The 21,864-nt window shown below is 46.0% G+C and overlaps 1 protein-coding gene across 1 annotated transcript in view; it reads right to left on the bottom strand.

Moving 5' to 3' along the window:
* Positions 1–20,363, bottom strand: part of TAB2 (TGF-beta activated kinase 1 (MAP3K7) binding protein 2) — a 155,431-nt gene extending 135,068 nt beyond the window's left edge. Inside the window, exon 1 of the mRNA XM_077289185.1 lies at positions 19,998–20,363. The gene's annotated coding sequence lies outside the window, so the exon portion shown is untranslated. The remainder of the gene's footprint in view (positions 1–19,997) is intronic.
* Between the last annotated feature and the right edge of the window lie 1,501 nt (positions 20,364–21,864).

The raw sequence follows: 21,864 nt of genomic DNA, 5'->3' as shown, positions 1-21,864 counted from the left end.
CATTTGCACATAGGACCCCTTGTTGGAAAGAAGCTTCTGAACTCTCTCGTCCATTGAATTTGTCACTTTTTGGATGGTTTCTGCTTCAATTGTTTTGCATGTGGACAGAATACCCTCCCAGAGCTGTTGCTTAGATGTGAACTGCCTCCCGCCATCATAGACACTCCTTTTGATGATGCTCCAGAGGTTCTCAATGGGGTTGAGGTCAGGGGAAGACGGTGGCCACACCATAAGTTTGTCCTCTTTTATGCCCATAGCAGCCAGAGATGCAGATGTGTTTTTTGCAGCATTAGACGGTGCATTATCATGCATGAAAATGATCTTGCTGCGGAAAGCACAGTTCTTCCTCTTGAACCATGGCAGGAAGTGTTGTTTTAGAAACTCCTCATAGATTATGGAGTTCATCTTTACCCTTCAGGGATCATAAAGGGGCCGACAATCTCTCTCCCCATGATTCCAGCCCAAAACCTTACTCCACCTCCTCCTTGTTGGCGCCTTAGCCGTGTTTTCATTGGGTGTCCATCCTCCACTCCATCCATCTGGACCATCGAGCGTTGCCCGGCACTCATCGGTGAATAAAACAGCTTGGAAGTCAGTCTTCATGTATCGTTTGGCCCACTGGAGCCGTTTCGGCTTGTTGCAGTGGATAGAGGTGGTCGACAGGATGGCTTACTCACAGCTGCAAACCTCTGAAGGACCCTGCATCTTGTTGTTCTGGGGACGTTGGAGGCACCAGCAGCTTCAAAAACTTGTCTGCTGCTATGAAAAGGCATTTTTGCAGCTGCTCTTTTAACCTTACGCAATTGCCTGTTGGAAAGAGTCCTCAATTTTTCCTTATCAGCACGCACACGTGTGTGCTGGGAATCAGCTACATTCTTCTTGATTGTGCGATGATCACAATGAAGTGTCTTGGCAATGTTGATTGTAGTCATGCCTTGACCTAAATACTCCACAATTTGTTGCTTCTCAGCAGCCGACACATCCTTTTTCTTTCCCATTTTGGCAAAAAATGTAGGCTGCTTAATAATGTGGAACAGCCTTCTTAGGCCATGTTCACACAGTGCGTTTTTTACCGCGGAACCGCGGCGGTTTTGCCGCTGCGGTTCCGCAGCTGTTTTCCATGCAGGGTACAGTACACTGTACCCTATGGAAAACAGGACACACTGTGCACATGGTCCGGAAATTTAAAAAAAAAGCCGTGCTGAATAGCTCCCGGAAAAAAGAAGGAGCATGTCAATTCTTCTTCCTGAACCGCAGCGGTTCTGCACCCATAGACCTCCATTGTGAGGTCAAAATCGCAGTAAAACACGCAGATCAAAAATATATCTGCGTGTTTTACTGCGGTTTGATGTGCAGAACCGCTGCTGCAGGAAGTGCGGGGGAGCGGGCGGAAGTGCGTGGGCGGAAGTCCGTGGGCGGCGTGTGTGGTCCCGACTGTGTCACGAAGAGACTGTCATCATGGAGGCATACCGTCGCATGGGGATCGATGTCGGGCGTCTGATTGATTTGGTAAGTCTGTGTGTCCGTCCCCATGCGACGATATGCCTCTATTGTGCTAAGTCGCCGTATCGGACTACTACTCCCATCCGGTATTTAGGATGGGAGAGTTGTCCCTGTGTCCGGCGACTTAGCACAATACTAAAGTTCACACCAAACACAAACACACAATACACAAACATGACACACAGTACAGTACATACAACACATAACATAGAGTATATACTCACCAACAGCACACTTGTAGGCGAAGCCCTCGATCCTCCAGGAAAAAATCACAAAATAAAAAATCAAATCCATACTCCCTGTCCGCAGAATCCATAAAACGAGTGTCCCACGCCGATCGGCTGCTCTCCGGCGATACACTGCCAGGAGCGAAGCTCCTAGCAGTGTATCGCGTACTGTCCCGGAGCTCAATGGCTCCGGCGTCTCGGTTAACGGCAGTACAGCTGCGTTGAACTTTCCCACGCAGCACTGCCGTTAAGCGAGAGAGCCGGGGTCAATGACCGCCGGTTAACTCGCTCGCGCATGCGCAGTGACACACCGACAGGAACTATGGCTCCTGTCAGTGTGTTGCTGCAGCCGTGGAGAGCAGACATATCTCTGGATGTGTCTGTTCTCCATGGAAGATCTTCGTGGGACCCTCGATGGATTTCTGCGGACAGGGCCAGGGAGTATGAATTTGTTTTTTTATTTTGCGTCTTTTTCAGGTCGAGGGTCTTCAGGACGGATTGAGCGTACAATAAAATATGGTCAAAAAGTGGGTGTCTTTATTTCATTAAAATATTTTTTTTCTAGTGTTTGTGGGTTTTTTTTTAACCCTTTCATTGGATTAATAATGGATAGGCGTCTTATTGACGCCTCTCCATTATTAACCGGGCTTAATGCCACCTTACAATAGCAAGGTGGCATTAACCCCTCATTACCCCATATCCCACCGCTACACGGGAGTGGGAAGAGAGTGGCCAAGTGCCAGAATAGGCGCATCTTCCAGATGTGCCTTTTCTGGGGTGGCTGGGGGCAGATGTTTGTAGCCAGGGGGGGCCAATAACCATGGACCCTCTTCTGGCTATTAATATCTGCCCTCAGTCACTGGCTTTACCATTCTGGCGGAGAAAGTTGCGCAGGAGCCCACGCCAATTTTTTCCGCCATTTAACCCTTTAATAGGATTAATAATGGATAGGCATCTTATTAACGCCTCTCCATTATTAACCGGGATTAATGCCACCTTACAATAGGAAAAATACGTGCAAATGAAAGACGTGGCACTTAAATACGGGATACGTGGCACTTAAATACGTGGCACTTGTACGTGATACGTGGCACTTAAATACGTGATACGTGTCACTTATACGTGATACGTGTCACTTATACGTGATACGTGGCACATGGCACTTATACGTGGCACTTAAATACGTGGCACTTAAATACGTGGCACTTAAATACGTGGTACTTAAATACGTGGCACTTAAATACGTGGCACGTGGCACTTATACGTGGCACTTAAATACGTGGCACGTGGCACTTAAATACGTGGCACGTGGCACTTAAATACGTGGCACGTGGCACTTATACGTGGCACTTAAATACGTGGCACGTGGCACTTATACGTGGCACTTAAATACGTGGCACGTGGCACTTAAATACGTGGCACGTGGCACTTAAATACGTGGCACGTGGCACTTAAATACGTGTGTTAAGTTCCAAAATGGAGGATGGAAGAAGAAAAGGGTTGGACAAGGAAATGACATCATTTTTTTTTTTTTCCCCCCCCACTGCAGTAAACTTTATTTCTGTCAAACACAGACAATCTGCAGACAAAACTGCATCAAAAAACGCACTAAAAAACGCACCAAAAAACGCACCAAAAAACGCACCAAAAAACGCACCAAAAAACGCACAAAAAACGCACCTGCGTTTTCTGCAGAGACCTGCAGTTTCAGTCAGGAAAAAAAAAGGATGGAAATCCTGAACGTGTGAACATAGCCTTAAGTAGTCTTGCCTTTATTTGGACACACCTGCCAAACTAATTTGCACAGGTATCTGCAATTGCTTTCAGTGATATAAAGAGCCCTGACACACATCACCATCAATGAGTTTAAATGACAAACAAAAAAATTCTAACCTTATCACTCCTAAACTCTATGTGCATAATAATTTGGAACACAGTGTACATGGTCAGTGTTATATACTGCGTGAGCTGTGCTATATACTGCGTGGGCTGTGTTATATAGTGCGTGGCCTGTATTAACGCATCAGGTATTCTACAGTGTGTGTGTGTGTGTGTGTGTGTGTGTGTGTGTGTGTGTGTGTGTGTGTGTGTGTGTGTGTGTGTGTGTGTGTGTGTGTGTGTGTGTGTGTGTGTATATATATACACACACACACACACTATGTGGCTGATAGATATATAGCACAGGCCACGTAGTATTTGTCTGCTATATACTACATGGCTCCTACTCCTATATGCTACGTGGCCTGTGCTATATACTATGTGGCTGCCATATACATACATACATACATATTCTAGAATACCCGATGCGTTCGTATAATCGGGCCACCATCTAGTGGTTATAATGTTTCAGTAACAAATCAGAAGTAAAATTACACAATGTCATTACATCGGAACTTTACTTTCAACAAACAGCATAAACTAACAGGTGAAAATATAAAAAAAACATCTTTAATGCATCTTAGGTTGGTTTCACACTTGCGTTTGGATTGGCTGCGTAAATCCTCCGTTAAGCTCCGACTACTTCCACATGTGTCCTGTGTACCAGACAAACCCTTTTACTAACAGAGACATAGTGAATGTAAAGCAGACGTTCCTCTATATGAAGTGTATGGGGGGTGGGGCAATCTTTAATATTGGGTACACAGGGACATGCGTTGTATGCAGATGTGTCCGCATGCGGCATTTTGACGTGCCCAACGACCACACGGGAACGCAAAAAGTTGCATTCCCGTGCAGTTGGCAAGCACGTCAAATTGCCGCATGCTGAAGCATCCGCATACAACGCATGTCCCTGCATACCCAATGTTAAAGATAGGTACGCAGGACGCATGCGGAAGTAGGAAGAGCTTAACGGGAGGATGTACGCAGCCATACGCAGACCAGCCAAATGCAAGTGTGAAAGCAGCCTTAGAGAAATCTGCTCCTTTCCCCCACTTTATCAGATACTTCGCTGCCTCCTGAACTTGTCAGCCACTGGTAAAAATTAGATAAAGACTGCAGAGGTCATGTGACAGAGCACTTCACTTTCTATGCTGAGGGGGAAGAGGAATGAACAGCAGGGGAGAGAAGATTGTGCAGAGAGCTCAGTAACAAGTGTTTACCTCACATCAGAGCTTGATCTAGATCACCACAGCTCAGCTTTGCTGTATAATGTCTTCCATGTTGCTGCTCATTTTAAAAGGGGTTGTCTGGTCAAAATCGATAAGTCTGTAATCACTCTGTGCAACTGCACACTTATGAATCCCCCCAGAGCACGCACTGTGCACTTTTAGGTCATGTTCACACTTTGCGGGTTTTACCGCGGATCCACGGCGATTTTGATGCTGCGGGTCCGCAGCAGTTTCCATTGCGTTTACATTTACATGTAAACCCTATGGAAACCGCAAACCGCTGTGCACATGCTGCGGGAAAAACCGCGCAGAAACGCAGCGGTTTACAACCCGCAGCATGTCACTTCTTTGTGCAGAATCGCTGCGATTCTGCACACATAGGAATGCATTGAACCGCTTACTTCCCGCATGGGGCTGTGCCCACGATGCGGGAAGTAAGCGGATAATGTGCAGATGGTACCCAGGGTGGAGGAGAGGAGACTCTCCTCCAGGCCCTGGGAACCATATTTGTGTGTAAAAAGAAGAATTAAAATAAAAAATTATGATATACTCAACTCTCAGCGCTGCACGCGGCCGTCCGGTCTGGGTTGCTGTGCGAGCAGGGCCTGAGATGATGTCGCGGTCACATGACCGTGACGTCGCGGTCACATGACCGTGTCGTCACGAAAGTCCTTCTCGGCACAGCATCTTTGGAACCGGACCGCCGCGTGCAGCGCTGAGGAGATCGGGACATCAGAGGGCGAGTATATAACCAATTTTTATTATTTTTACCATTACTATTGATGCTGCATATTGCTGCATATGCAGCATCAATAGTATAGGAGTAAACCCGCAGCGGAAACCGCAAAACAAACCGCGATAAATCTGCAGGGATAACCGCAGCGGTTTTGCCCTGCAGATTTATCGAACCCGCAGAGGACGCCGCAAAGTGTGCACATAGCCTTAGGATTTGCTGCTTTTTGAGACGAGACTGGAGGGTATGTATGAGTTATACAAGATTTCGGCCAGTGGGCGCAGCCTCGCTTCCTTTACACCTGTATAGAGCAAGGCCACACCACTCAATAGAAGTGTATGGAGCGAGAGCATGCGCACTGGCCGAGTATGTATAAGTCAGTAACTCATACTGTTCCCGTGACAGACATCAGTGAGTCGCCACAGTACACAGTGTGTGGTGCACTGGGGGGATTCAAAAGTCTGCAGTCACACAATGTGACTGCAGGCTTATCGATTTGGACCGGACTAAAAGGTACCTTCACGTTAAACGACGCTGCAGCGGTATCGACAACGATGCCGATCGCTGCAGCGTCGCTGGAGAGCTGCCACACAGACAGCTCTCCAGCGACCAACTATGCCGAAGTTCCCAGGTAACCAGGGTAAAAATCGGGTTACTAAGCGTAGGGCCGCGCTTAGTAACCCGATGTTTACCCTGGTTACCAGTGTACATGTAAAAAAAAAACAAACAGTACATACTTACATTCCGATGTCCGCAACGTCCCCCGGCCTCTGCTTCCCGCACTGACTGACTGCTGGCCGTAAGGCACAGCACAGCGGTGACGTCACCGCTGTGCTCTGCTTTTACTTTACGGCCGGCACTCACAGTCAGTGCGGGAAGCGGACGGCGGGGGACGTGTGACAGACACCGGAATGCGAGTATGTACGGTTTGGTTTTTTTTACATTTACAATGGTAACCAGGGTAAACATCGGGTTACTAAGCGCGGCCCTGCGCTTAGTAACCCGATGTTTACCCTGGTTACCATTGTAAAACATTGCTGGCATCGTTGCTTTTGCTGTTAAACAACAATACACGCCGATCTGACGACCAAATAAAGTTCTGAACTTTCAGCAACGACCAGCAATATCACAGCAGGATCCAGATCGCAGCTGCGTGTCAAACACAACGATATCGCTATCCAGGACGCTGCAACGTCACGGATCGCTATCGTTGCAAAGTCGCTTAATGTGAAGGTACCTTAAACCTTTTACCAACAGAGACACAGTGAATGAAGCGCAGACCTTCCTCTATATGAAGTGTATGGGGGGTGGGGGGCAATCACTGTAGCTTATCTACTCACCCAGGCAAACACTGGATTACAAATTATAGATAAGAGCATGCAAAGTGTTCACTGGTAAAGGTACCGTCACATTAAGCGACGCTGCAGCGATATAGACAACGATGCCGATCGCTGCAGCGTCGCTGTTTCGTCGTTGTGTGGTCGCTGGAGAGCTGTCACACAGACAGCTCTCCAGCGACCAACGATGCCGAAGTCCCCGGGTAACCAGGGTAAACATCGGGTTACTAAGCGCAGGGCCGCGCTTAGTAACCCGATGTTTACCCTGGTTACCAGTGTAAATGTAAAAAAAAAACCAAACACTACATACTTACATTCTGGTGTCTGTCGCGTTCCCCGGCGTCCGCTTCCCTGCACTGTGTAAGCGCCGGCCGTAAAGCAGAGCGGTGACGTCACCGCTGTGCTCTGCTTTACGGCCGGCCGACGCTGACACATTCAGTGCAGGGAAGCCGCCGGCGGGGGAAGTGACAGACATCAGAAGGTGAGTATGTAGTGGTTTTTTTTTTACTTTTACAATGGTAACCAGGGTAAATATCGGGTTACTAAGCGCGGCCCTGCGCTTAGTAACCCGATGTTTACCCTGGTTACCAGTGAAGACATCGCTGAATCAGCGTCACACACGCCGACTCAGCAATGTCAGCGGGTGATCCAGCGACGAAATAAGGTGCTGGCCTTCTAGCTCCGACTAACGATGTCACAGCAGGATCCTGATCGCTGCTGCGTGTCAAACACAACGATATCGCTATCCAGGACGCTGCAACGTCACGGATCGCTATCGTTGTTAAGTTTTCAGTGTGAAGGTACCTTAAGAAAGCAGGATATGTGCACACGTCAGGATTTCTTGCAGAAATTTCCTGAAGAAAACCGGAAATTTTCTGCAAGAAATCCGCATTTTTTTTTGCGTTTTTTTCCCGTTTTTTTCGCGGTTTCTTTTTAGCATTTTGCAAGCGAAATTAGCTTGCAGAATGCTAAAGTTTTCCAAGCGATCTGTAGCATCGCTTGGAAAAATGACTGACAGGTTGGTCGCACTTGTCAAACATAGTGTTTGACAAGTGTGACCAACTTTTTACTATAGATGCTGCCTATGCAGCATCAATAGTAAAAGATAGAATGTTTAAAAAAATGTAACATTTGCACAAGAAATGCGGAATACACTGTAAATAGGAGGCATATGTAAGCGTTTTTTTCACGTTTTTATAGCGAAAAAAAACACGAAAAATACTGAACGTGTGCACATGGCCTAAAAGTTCACTCAATTCTGAAAAGTTACTTGAAAGAACAAGTACCTTTAAAAGGCAACCTGCTAAACTTCTACACCACCAGAAATTATTTATACGACTATTAAAAGATAACCAAGATACCATAATCACTTTATGACCCCAAAGTGAGGTTTCAGCTATGATAAATCAGGCTTTGAAGTTTTGTATACGTGTCTGGAAGTACATTGGGGTGTGACAATGCACTTCCAGCTCTTCATGCCGTATCCTTTGCCATGTACCGTAGAAAATGACCTGTCAACCAATCAACCAGAGAAAGCGGAGGTAAGCAGGGAATAGACCAGGATACTGAGGAGCTAAAAATGCATAGTCATATCCCAATGCACTTCCAGATACAAAAAGAACTTGAAAAACACAATTTCTTACTGCTAAATCATTGCTTTGCGATCGTATAGAGATTAACTTGATGCGTTTCTGCCGCTGCTCCCAGTTTCACATTGACAGTGTTGGAGAAAGTGAGTTTGGCGCCGCTGAGCAGGGCATTCCATCTACATGGGCAAAGCCACTGAGCAGCGGAGACTCAGTGTTGGACCGACCTGGGGACAGTGAGTAAATCACTTTTTCTTATTTATTTTTTTTTTTTTTTTATAGCCCCCCAAAAAAATACAGAGGCAGCAGCTCCTTTTTAGAGCAGGAATGCTCGGTGAAGCGCTCCCCTTTCTGTACTGCTGTAGAAAAAGTATGCACACTGCCCGACATCCAGATAGTGGGTAGTTAATATATGCAATCTGTAATCGCAAAGTCTGCTGACATACTTTTTAAAATTTCATTTTTGCCAGGATCTAAACTTCAGTAAGGTAGCATCTAACAAGCATTTATTTTTCTGGTCCGTTTCACACAAGTGTATTTGAAGTGGTTTTCCATGCAAAATACAAGAACGCCTTTTAAGCTATGTGCACACGTTCAGGAATGTCAGCAGAATTTTCCTGAACAAAACTGGACTTTTTCTGCAGGAAATCCGCTTGCGTTTTTTTGCGCTTTTTGGGGTAAAAGAAAAATATGTTTTATTTGTGCTAGGTTTTTGAGACTAAACATTTTAGATCACCATTGATTGAGCTGTATGAGAACTTGTTTTTTATCTGTCCATTTTGAAGGATATACTATAGTATGTTTTGATCACTTATAAAATTGAATTTTATGTGGCACTGTGACAACTAAAAAGCCGTAATTCTGGAATTTTTAGGGTTTTTTTTTTGCTCTTTACAGTTGGTTAGTTAAATTTTGATAAATCAGACAATGCTCCAAATGTAATTTTTTTTTATACATTTCTTTTTAAGGCTACTTTCACATTAGCGTCGTGCACTGACACCGACGCATACTGTGGAAGCGCCGCACAACGGGGGCAGCGGATGCTGTTTTTCAACGCATCCGCTGCCCCATTGTGAGGTGAAAGGAGGCGGGTGCGGAGTTCCTGCCGCGCATGCGCGGTCGGAAAAGACAAGCACGACGCACCAAAAAAACGTTACAAGCAACGTTTTTTGGTGGCGACGACGGTTGCGACGTGTGGCAATGCGTCGCTAATGTTAGCCTATGGACAAAAAACACATCCTGCAAGCAATTTTGCAAGATGCATTTTTTAGCCACAACGATGCAATGCGACGTGCAGTGCACGACGCAAGTGTGAAAGTAGCCTTATAGGTCTTATAGACCCCTCTCCATTACTAAGCCGTGGGCTTGATGTCACCTGAAAGGTGACATTAACCCCACAAATATTATCCCACTTGCCATCGCTACAGGGCAAGTAGGAAGAGTTGGGCAAAGCGCCAGAAAAAGCGCATCTAACAGATGCGCCTTTTCTGGGCAGCTGCGGGCTGCTGTTTTTAGGCTGGGGGCCTATATCAATGGCCCCTTACCAGTCTGAGAATAGCAGCCCCCAGCTGTGAGCTTTAGCAAGGCTGGTTGTCAGAATGGGGGCGACCCCACACCGTTTTTAAAAATAAAATTATTTAAATAATTAAATAAACAGCGTGGGGACCCCTCTATTTTTGATAACCAACATTGTAGAAGCTGACAGCTGGGGGTTTTGGCTGGTTGGTTAATGGGAATCTGTCACCTTTTTCGTATATAAGCTTCGGCCACCACCATCAGGGGCTTATGTGCAGCATTCTGTAATGCTGTAGATAAGCCCCCGATGTAACCTGAAAGATAGGAAAAAAACTTATACTCACCTGGGGGGCCTCGCAGTCCGGCGCCTCCCATCTTCATGCGATGAAGTTCTCTTCCTTGCTTCCTGTAGCGGCTCCTGCGCAGGTGTACTTTATCTGCCCTGTTGAGGTCAGAGCAAAGTACTGCAGTGCGCAGGTGCCGGGAAATGTACGAGAAGTGCCACTCCAGCGCTGAAAAATAAAACACACTGGAGTGGTGCTTTTAATAATGTTTTAGGCTAAGTTGCAAGCAACGAATGAACCACTGCCTTGACCTCTTCAGATGTGAATCTTCATCCTTGCAGGCCTAATTTACCACATAATCCACCGTCACGAGTCTATCCAATAGAATCAGCTCACATGCACGCGCAATGTTCTCAGTTGTGGACAAGCGTTAGGCTCCTTCTTCATGGCTGACACTTGTGTGACCTTACTTGAACTTCTCTATCCATTCATACAAATTGTTTCATCACAAAACACATTTTCCATTCTGTGCACAAAGCCTTTGATAAATATCGGCACCAGATACAGTAGCCTCAGAGCACAAAAATTGAGTCACTGCACTCCGCTCTTTCATGATACCAAAACCAGGCAACATACTAGATACTGAGGGGGAGATAATAGCGCTGAATAGTGCCAAACAACCCCTCACCAAAAAGAACCAACTCCATGAGAGCCACAGGAATAGGAGAAAACTAGGAGTGTATAGGTAATAAATACTTTATTAATGCACATATAATTTACATATTACTTCGTCAATGCAAAACATACAAAAGATACAATAAAATACCAGGATGGTAAAAAGGATAGGTGAGAATCCCCCGGTGTGCACCATCTATAGGGCCAGCTTACATATCAATAGTGGTAGAGACCTACTGCTATACATGCATGTGAAGCTGTGTATGTAGAAAGCCAAGGCGGCATAAAGTGACAAATAGATACAAGCTGCTCTTACCACTGCAGGGCACCAAGGAGGAGCACACCGGGTAGGATCCACAGGCACATTCCCCGACGCGCGTTTCGCCCACGGATTACGTTGCTTTTTCAAGGGGAGATGCCCCCGAGCGTGTATACCATCTTTAAATAACGCCGGCAAGTAGCCATGTCTATGTTTCTCACCGCAGTCACAAATGAACTGATGAAAGGGTAAGTTCACACAGGGTGTTTGAGCACTTTTTTGAGCATTTTTTTTCTGCAGCAAAACCTGATCTCTTGGCAGAAAAGAAACTGAAAAAAAAAACACTAACAAAAAAAAGCATGTATTCCTTGTGTTTTTGCATATGCTAGATTTGTCTATTGTGCATGCTGATAAAGTTTAGTGTTGAAAAAAAAAAAACTCCTATTCTATAGAATCAGGCTTTGGCACTCAAAAAACCACTCTTTGGAAGAGGGAAGTGAGCTGTAAAATGCTCATTCTTTGGGTAAAATGATCTTTGTGCAGCACATCATATTCTCATCCCGGTAGTGCATCGTGTAAATAGGTCTTGCACTGAAGAGTACTATGACAGTCTATGAGTACAGAGTAATCAGGTATAGACCATTCAGTGTGCATCGTTTGCTTTGGTAGGCTGTGTTAAAAGTTTACTGATTGAAAGTCATGTTGTGCCGCCTGTAAGTCAATGTAACCAGACCTATAGCCCCAAAATCCACTTGTCATTGCCGCCCCATCTATCTAGAACAGAGGTCTCCAACGTTTCTGACCTTGAGAGCCACATTCAGCTCTGAGAGGGTCGCGAGCCACATCCAGCCTTGAGAGAGGGTCGCGAGTCACATTCAGCTCCCGCCCCTCTCACAATAGTGGCAACCAAAGCCCCCATTACAGGCATAATGGTAACCAAAGCTTGTCCACAAAAATCAATCACCCCAAAGCAATATGAAAAGATCCAGGGGTTCCTACAATACCCCCCAATTCAGTATTCTCCTATAAAGCACTCCCAGTCACATCCAGCTTCAAACATCTCCTCTGACAGGTGGTATCATCTTGTCTCCAGCGTACCATACTTAAATGATCTCAAAACCCCTAAGACCAGTATACAGGTCCTTCTCAAAAAATTAGCATATAGTGTTAAATTTCATTATTTACCATAATGTAATGATTACAATTAAACTTTCATATACTATAGATTCATTATCCACCAACTGAAATTTGTCAGGTCTTTTATTGTTTTAACCCCTTAATCCCGTATGACGTATTATCCCGTCAAGGTGACCTGGGACTTAATTCCCGGTGACGGGATAGTACGTCATACGCGATCGGCCGCGCTCACGGGGGGAGCGCGGCCGATTGCGGCCGGGTGTCAGCTGCCTATCGCAGCTGACATCCGGCACTATGTGCCAGGAGCAGTCACGGACCGCCCCCGGCACATTAACCCCCGGCACACCGCGATCAAACATGATCGCGGTGTGCCGGCGGTATAGGGAAGCATCGCGCAGGGAGGGGGCTCCCTGCGGGCTTCCCTGAGACCCCCGGAGCAACGCGATGTGATCGCGTTGCTCCGAGGGTCTCCTACCTTGTTCCTCCCTGCAGGTCCCGGATCCAAGATGGCCGCGGCATCCGGGTCCTGCAGGGAGAAAGGTGGCTTACCGAGCGCCTGCTCAGAGCAGACGCTGGTAAGCCTGCTCCGATGTAAGTGAGATCGGTGATCTGACAGAGTGCTGTGAACACTATCAGATCATCGATCTGTGATGTCCCCCCCCGGGACAAAGTAAAAAAAAAAATTTTTCCACATGTGTAAACAAAAAAAAAAAAAAATCCTAAATAAATAATAATAAAAAAAATATATATTATTCCCATAAATACATTTCTTTATCTAAATAAAAAAAACAAAACAATAAAAGTACACATATTTAGTATCGCCGCGTCCGTAACGACCCAACCTATAAAACTGCCCCACTAGTTAACCCCTTCAGTAAACACCGTAAGAGAAAAAAAAAAAAAAACGAGGCAAAAAACAACGCTTTATTACCGTACCGCCGAACAAAAAGTGGAATAACACGCGATCAAAAAGACTGATATAAATAATCCTGGTACCGCTGAAAACGTCATCTTGTCCCGCAAAAAACAAGCCGCCACACAGCATCATAAGCAAAAAAATAAAAAAAGTTATAGTCCTGAGAATAAAGCGATACCAAAATAATTATTTTTTCTATAAAATAGTTTTTATCGTATAAAAGCGCCAAAACATTAAAAAATGATATGAGATATCGCTGTAATCGTACTGACCCGTCGAATAAAACTGCTTTATCAATTTTACCAAACGCGGAACGGTATAAACGCCTCTCCCAAAAGAAATTCATGAATAGCAGGTTTTTGGTCATTCTGCCTCACAAAAATCGGAATAAAAAGCGATCAAAAACAGTCACGTGTCCGAAAATGTTACCAATAAAAACGTCAACTCGTCCCGCAAAAAACAAGACCTCACATGACTCTGTGGAGCAAAATGTGGAAAAATTATAGGTCTCAAAATGTGGAGACGCAAAAACTTTTTTGCTATAAAAAGCGTCGCTGGTTTCACACTTGCGTTTTTGTCTGCAGCGTTTTTTGCACAAAAAAACGCATGTGTTTTTTCCCTATATTTAACATTGAAAACGCATGCATTTTTTGTACGCGTTTGGTTGCGTTTTCAAACGCATGCATTTTTTTCTGCATGCGTTCATTTTCAGAAATACAACCTGCAGTATTTTCTTGCGTTTTTAAGCACATGCGTTTGCGTTAAAAACGCATGCGTTTTTATCGAAAGAAAAAACAGAAAACACACTGAAAAGCCACCCACCACCATCAAGGTGATAAAGGGATCCAAACCCTAACCCTAACTCTACCCCTAACCTCACCCCTAACCGTTTAATGAACATTTTCTGACAGTCATAGTGCCACGTATTTCAGTGCCACGTATTTCAGTGCCACGTATTTCAGTGCCACGTATTTCAGTGCCACGTATTTCAGTGCCACGTATTTCAGTGCCACGTATTTCAGTGCCACGTATTTCAGTGCCACGTATTTCAGTGCCACGTATTTCAGTGCCACGTATTTCAGTGCCACGTATTTCAGTGCCACGTATTTCAGTGCCACGTATTTCAGTGCCACGTATTTCAGTGCCACGTATTTCAGTGCCACGTATTTCAGTGCCACGTATTTCAGTGCCACGTATTTCAGTGCCACGTATTTCAGTCACGGTTAGGGTTAGGGCTAGGGTTGGAGGTAAAGTTATGGTTAGGGTTGGGGCTAAAGTTAGGGTTGGGGCTAAAGTTAGTGTTAGGGTTTGGATTACATTTATGGTTTGGATTAGGGTTGGGATTAGAATTATGGGTGTGTCAGGGCTAGGGGTGTGGTTAGGGTTACCGTTGGGATTAGGGTTAGGGGTGTGTTTGGGTTAGGGTTTCAGGTAGAATTGGGGAGTTTCCACTGTCCATGCACATCAGGGGCTCTCCAAGCGCGACATGGCGTCCAATCTCAATTCCAGCCAATTCTGCGTTGAAAAAGTAAAACAGTGCTCCTTCCCTTCCGAGCTCTCCCGTGCGCCCAAAAAGGGGTTTACCCCAACATATGGGGTATCGGCGTACTCGGGACAAATTGAACAACACCTTCTGCGGTCCAAGTTCTCTTGTTATCCTTAGGAAAATAAAAATTTGGGGGGCTAAAAATCATTTTTGTGGGAAAAAAAAGATGTTTTATTTTCACGGCTCTGCGTTATAAACTGTAGTGAAACACTTGGGGGTTCAAAGTTCTCACAACACATCTAGATAAGTTCCTTGGGAGGTCTAGTTTCCAATATGGGGTCACTTGTGGGGGGTTTGTACTGTTTGGGTACATCAGGGGCTCTGCAAATGCAACGTGACGGCTGCTGACCAATCCATTTAAGTCTGCATTCCAAATGGCGCTCCTTCCCTTCCGAGCTCTGTCATGCGCCCAAACAGTGGTTACCCCCCACATATGGGGTATCAGCGTACTTAGGACAAATTGAAAAACAAATTTTGGGTTCCAATTTATTCTGTTACCCTTGTAAAAATACAAAGCTGGGGGCTAAAAAATCATTTTTGAGGAAAAAAAAAAATTATTTTCACGGCTCTGCGTTATAATCTGTAGTGAAACACTTGGGGGTTCAAAGCTCTCAAAACACATCTAGATAAGTTCCTTAGGGGGTCTACTTTCCAAAATGGTGTCACTTGTGGGGGGTTTCAATGTTTAGGCACATCAGGGGCTCTCCAAACGCAACATGGCGTCCCATCTCAATTCCAGTCAATTTTGCATTGAAAAGTCAAATGGCGCTCCTTCCCTTCCAAGCTCTGCCATGCGCCCAAACAATGGTTTACACCCACATATGGGGTATCAGCGTACTCAGGACAAATTGCACAACATTTTTTGGGGTCCAATTTCTCCTGTTACCCTTGGTAAAATAAAACAAATTGGAGCTGAAATAAATTTTGTGTGAAAAAAAGTTAAATGTTCATTTTTATTTAAACATTCCAAAAATTCCTGTGAAACACCTGAAGGGTTAATAAACTTCTTGAATGTGGTTTTGAGCACCTTGAAGGGTGCAGTTTTTAGAATGGTGTCACACTTGGGTATTTTCTATCATATAGACCCCTCAAAATGACTTCAAATGAGATGTGGTCCCTAAAAAAAAAATGGTGTTGTAAAAATGAGAAATTGCTGGTCAACTTTTAACCCTTATAACTCCGTCACAAAAAAAAATGTTGGTTCCAAAATTGTACTGATGTAAAGTAGACATGTGGGAAATGTTACTTATTAAGTATTTTGCGTGACATATGTCTGTGATTTAAGGGCATAAAAATTCAAAGTTGGAAAATTGCGAAATTTTCAAAATTTTCGCCAAATTTCCCTTTTTTTCACAAATAAACGCAAGTTATATCGAATAAATTTTACCACTAACATGAAGTACAATATGTCACGAGAAAACAATGTCAGAATCGCCAAGATCCGTCAAAGCGTTCCAGAGTTATAGCCTCATAAAGGGACAGTGGTCAGAATTGTAAAAATTGGCCCGGTCATTAACGTGCAAACCACCCTCGGGGCTTAAGGGGTTAATACTGATGATTTTGGCATACAACTCCTGATAACCCAAAAAACCTGTCTCAATAAATTAGCATATCAAGAAAAGGTTCTCTAAATGACCTATTACCCTAATCTTCTGAATCAACTAATTAACTCTAAACACATGCAAAAGATACCTGAGGCTTTTAAAAACTCCCTGCCTGGTTCATTACTCAAAACCCCCATCATGGGTAAGACTAGCGACCTGACAGATGTCAAGAAGGCCATCATTGACAACCTCAAGCAAGAGGGTAAGACCCAGAAAGAAATTTCTCAACAAATAGGCTGTTCCCAGAGTGCTGTATCAAGGCACCTCAATGGTAAGTCTGTTGGAAGGAAACAATGTGGCAGAAAACGCTGTACAACGAGAAGAGGTGACCGGACCCTGAGGAAGATTGTGGAGAAGGACCGATTCCAGACCTTGGGGAACCTGAGGAAGCAGTGGACTGAGTCTGGTGTGGAAGGAAATGGGCTACAGGTGCCGCATTCCCCAGGTAAAGCCACTTTTGAACCATAAACAGCGGCAGAAGCGCCTGACCTGGGCTACAGAGAAGCAGCACTGGACTGTTGCTAAGTGGTCCCAAGTACTTTTTTCTGATGAAAGCAAATTTTGCATGTCATTCGGAAATCAAGGTGCCAGAGTCTGCAGGAAGACTGGGGAGAAGGAAATGCCAAAATGCCTGAAGTCCAGTGTCAAGTACCCACAGTCAGTGATGGTGTGGGGTGCCATGTCAGCTGCTGGTGTTGGTCCACTGTGTTTCATCAAGGGCAGGGTCAATGCAGCTAGCTATCAGGAGATTTTGGAGCACTTCATGCTTCCATCGGCTGAAATGCTTTATGGAGATGAAGATTTCATTTTTCAGCACGACCTGGCACCTGCTCACAGTGCCAAAACCACTGGTAAATGGTTTACTGACCATGGTATTACTGTGCTCAATTGGCCTGCCAACTCTCCTGACCTGAACCCCATAGAGAATCTGTGGGATATTGTGAAGAGAAAGTTGAGAGACGCAAGACCCAACACTCTGGATGAGCTTAAGGCCGCTATTGAAGCATCCTGGGCCTCCATAACATCTCAGCAGTGTCACAGGCTGATTGCCTCCATGCCACGCCGCATTGAAGCAGTCATTTCTGCCAAAGGATTCCCGACCAAGTATTGAGTGCATAACTGAACATTATTATTTGATGGTTTTTTTGTTTGGTATTAAAAAACACTTTTATTTGATTGGTCGGGTGAAATATGCTAATTTATTGAGACAGGTTTTTTGGGTTATCAGGAGTTGTATGCCAAAATCATCAGTATTAAAACAATAAAAGACCTGACAAATTTCAGTTGGTGGATAATGAATCTATAGTATATGAAAGTTTAATTGTAATCATTACATTATGGTAAATAATGAAATTTAACACTATATGCTAATTTTTTGAGAAGGACCTGTATGTGCGTCCAGATCTGCTCTTCTCTGCAGGGCTACTCACAAAATTCCTAAGTTTCAGAGGTGCTCTTCATACCTGTTTGCTAGAACTGGAGCTAATGCTCCAAGCTGACAGACAGCCGAGAGCCACAATTCATGGGACCGTGAGCCACATGTGGCTCCCGAGCCACAGGTTGGGGACCCCTGAACTAGACCATGATTATTTAGTCCATCCACAGAAAAGAGCGGTCATTTCAATCCTCTGCCTATCTGCTCTGTTCCCTGCACTACAAATTGTAAAATGTGACTGGCCTATCCACCTCTCTTCTGCCAGCTCAACAAGAATATTTTATATTTACAAGTTTAATTGCAAAATACTACCAAAATAAAAAAGGCACAAATTTAAAAGCAGTATAACTAAATGTGTTATTCAGTTCCAATTAAAAAAAAAAAAAAAGGCCAGTCTGATGGAAGTGTCCCTATAATAAGGTTAGGCCATAAATGTTTCCCACGATCAGTAATTGCTGCAGGTTTGATGTTGCATATTTATACAGCGTTGAACACAGTGGCCAGCAGGGCTGTGCAGTCAAGAGTCATGGAGTCGGTGTCATGGAAATTGAGGAGTCGGAGGTTTGGCTCACCGACTCTACAGCCCTGGTGGCCAGCAGTACAGCATATTGGATGGGACTTCTAGAAATCCCATGCCCACTGTGTGTCCACAGATGCCCGTGGATCATTTGCAGAGACCGACATGCGGCGGGGGTCTTTCAAGACTGCATATCAATTTATCTTGCAGAGACGCGAGTCTCCACAAGAGACATTTCACCAATAGAATGTACTGGATGCGGTAAATCAGCAAGGTTCAGTGAACACATGTGGATTTACCTGTGTTCAACAGACGGCAGCACTTTGGATGCAGTGAACGCGTGCTGCGTCCAAAGTGCTAATAGTTTCGGAACGTGGACACCGGGCCTGACTGGTGGGGCCACTGTCAGTCAGTTTTCATAGGTCAAACTCCCACAAACCAAACATGGATGGCCTCACCTAATCATACAACCAGTTTGGTGAGGTCCATTGGGGTTCTTGTACTTTGTGCACTAAGAACCGCACTGTAGATCGTCAATCAATACTGAAATAGCCGACGATGTTCTAAACCCAAGTGAGCAAGTAGAGCCTAAGGGTATGTACACACTTATTTTGGAGGAGGACCCAATCCGATACCCGACAGAAAAAGCAGTTAAAAGAACCAACATATGTATAATAACTCACTGTTTACACGATCAGACCTTTGGGTGTATTTTCACCTCCTCCGTTTTCCAAGTAGTTAATAGAAGTGACCTACTCATTCATCAGGCATCTCCACTCCGAGAACATTCTATACTATGTACTAAGACTCAATGGGAAGGCAAAGGAGAAAAAAAATAAATCAATGACACCCGGGATTCTTTTTCAGTGTTTTGCCAGCATTTATTGTTTGAAAACTCGTTAGTCAAGGGAGTTTTGAAAAATAAAAATATATTTAAAAACGCAAGCCCAAATCAATAAGATAAAAAGCTGATGGTGGCTGAGAATGTGGAAAAAAAAAGTGCTCTGGGATCACTAAAAAAAAAAAAAAAAAACAACGCTGAAGAAAAACGATTCAAAAACAAAAACTATTTTTTTATCCTGAAGCGTTATTTTTGGTTATTTTCTTAGGCTCACCGTGTTTGTCCGCCTGGTGTGCACATACCCTTACAGGTATATATATATATATATATATATATATATATATATATATATATATATATTACCTGCCCACTCCTGACAATACGGGTGACCCTCCTGTTGGCAGTTGTGAACGCTGGCTCTGGCTGGCATGCTTGGCTTGCTGTGGCCATTATTAGATTTGGGTGGAATTCCACTCTGCCAGCCGTGGGCACCACCTGCATCACAGACAGCAGCCATTCCCATAGGTGACAGCTCTGCAGCTCCCATGACAGCCTGTGCACAGCACTGCCCAGGAGAACCCCCCGCAGCCTGCAGTGCCTGGCTGGCACAGTGAGGGGCGCCATGTGTGGCCCAGCGCACACCTCGGCTCAGGTGAGGAGCCTGCCACACAAGTGTCAGTGACAGGCCCAGACCGGGGCCTACCGCTCTATCACCGCCCACCGCCCCTTCCCCAGCTCAGGCCCAGCACCCCACAGTGCAGCCTCCGCTCACCTCACAGCCTTCTCCTCCGCCGCCAGCTCGGATCCGGGGCCCGCGACACCTCTCTGTCAGCCTCCTACCGAAGCCAACTCGGTCCAGCGGGGGGGAGGGGGACAAGCGTCGCCTCTGCTGCCCCGGCCCGGCAATCTCACCGCCACCTCCCCCCCTCAGCCGCACTGCAAAGTCCCGGCCTCAAAATTGTGTCGGGCCCAGTCCAGAATGTCCCGCGCTCCGCCAGCGGAACCAAGCGCCTCTGACGTCACAAGTCCCGGAACGTAACGGTCCCTCCTCTAGCTGCAGTTCTGTCTAGGACTCCTCTGCTTCAGGCAGGAGACGAAACCAAAATACTAGTAGGGCGAAATATGGCGGACGAGAGCCAGCGAGATCCCGCGAGAGGATGCTGTGCTGACGAGACTGTGTCAGTGCTGTGCTGCCGGAGACGCTGCGGGCTGTGTGTGACTGACTGCTCCAACCTGCCCTGCTATTCATGTGTCAGCGAGAAACACAGGCTGCCTCTAGTCACTGACCGATAGCAGAGGCACTGAGAGCAGGCTGCCACTAGTCACTGACCGATAGCACAGGAACTGAGAACAGGCTGCCTCTAGTCACTGACCGATAGCAGAGGTACTGAGAACAGGCTGCCTCTAGTCACTGACCGATAGCAGAGGCACTGAGAGCAGGCTGCCAATAGTCACTGACCGATAGCAGAGGCACTGAGAGCAGGCTGCCTCTAGTCACTGACCGATAGCACAGGAACTGAGAACAGGCTGCCTCTAGTCACTGACCGCTAGCAGAGGCACTGACAGCAGGCTGCCTCTAGTCACTGACCGATAGCACAGGAACTGAGAACAGGCTGCCTCTAGTCACTGACCGCTAGCAGAGGCACTGAGAGCAGGCTGCCTCTAGTCACTGACCGATAGCACAGGAACTGAGAACAGGCTGCCTCTAGTCACTGACCGATAGCAGAGGTACTGAGAGCAGGCTGCCAATAGTCACTGACCGATAGCAGAGGCACTGAGAACAGGCTGCCTCTAGTCACTGACCGATAGCAGAGGCACTGAGAGCAGGCTGCCTCTAGTCACTGACCGATAGCACAGGAACTGAGAACAGGTTGCCTCTAGTCACTGACCGATAGCAGAGGTACTGAGAACAGGCTGCCTCTAGTCACTGACCGATAGCAGAGGCACTGAGAGCAGGCTGCCTCTAGTCACTGACCGATAGCACAGGAACTGAGAACAGGTTGCCTCTAGTCACTGACCGATAGCAGAGGTACTGAGAACAGGCTGCCTCTAGTCACTGACCGATAGCAGAGGCACTGAGAGCAGGCTGCCTCTAGTCACTGACCGATAGCAGAGGCACTGAGAGCAGGCTGCCGCTAGTCACTGACCGATAGCAGAGGCACTGAGGGCAGGCTGCCTCTAGTCACTGACCGATAGCAGAGGCACTGAGAACAGGCTGCCTCTAGTCACTGACCGATAGCAGAGGCACTGACAGCAGGCTGCCTCTAGTCACTGACCGCTGGCACAGGAACTGAGAGCAGGCTGCCTCTAGTCACTGACCGCTAGCAGAGGCACTGAGAGCAGGCTGCTTCTAGTCACTGACCGATAGCAGAGGCACTGAGAGCAGGCTGCCTCTAGTCACTGACCGATAGCAGAGGCACTGAAAACAGGCTGCCTCTAGTCACTGACCGATAGCAGAGTCACTGAGAGCAGGCTGCATCTAGTCACTGACCGCTAGCAGAGGCACTGAGAGCAGGCTGCCTCTAGTCACTGACCGATAGCAGAGGCACTGACAGCAGGCTGTCTCTAGTCGCAGGCTGCCTCTAGTCACTGACCGATAGCACAGGAACTGAGAACAGGCTGCCTCTAGTCACTGACCG

The sequence above is a fragment of the Ranitomeya variabilis genome, chromosome 2, assembly GCF_051348905.1.
Source record: "Ranitomeya variabilis isolate aRanVar5 chromosome 2, aRanVar5.hap1, whole genome shotgun sequence".
NCBI lineage: Eukaryota > Metazoa > Chordata > Amphibia > Anura > Dendrobatidae > Ranitomeya > Ranitomeya variabilis.
Note: the sequence above shows the minus strand (reverse complement) of the source record. Positions and strands in the feature narration are given on the sequence as shown.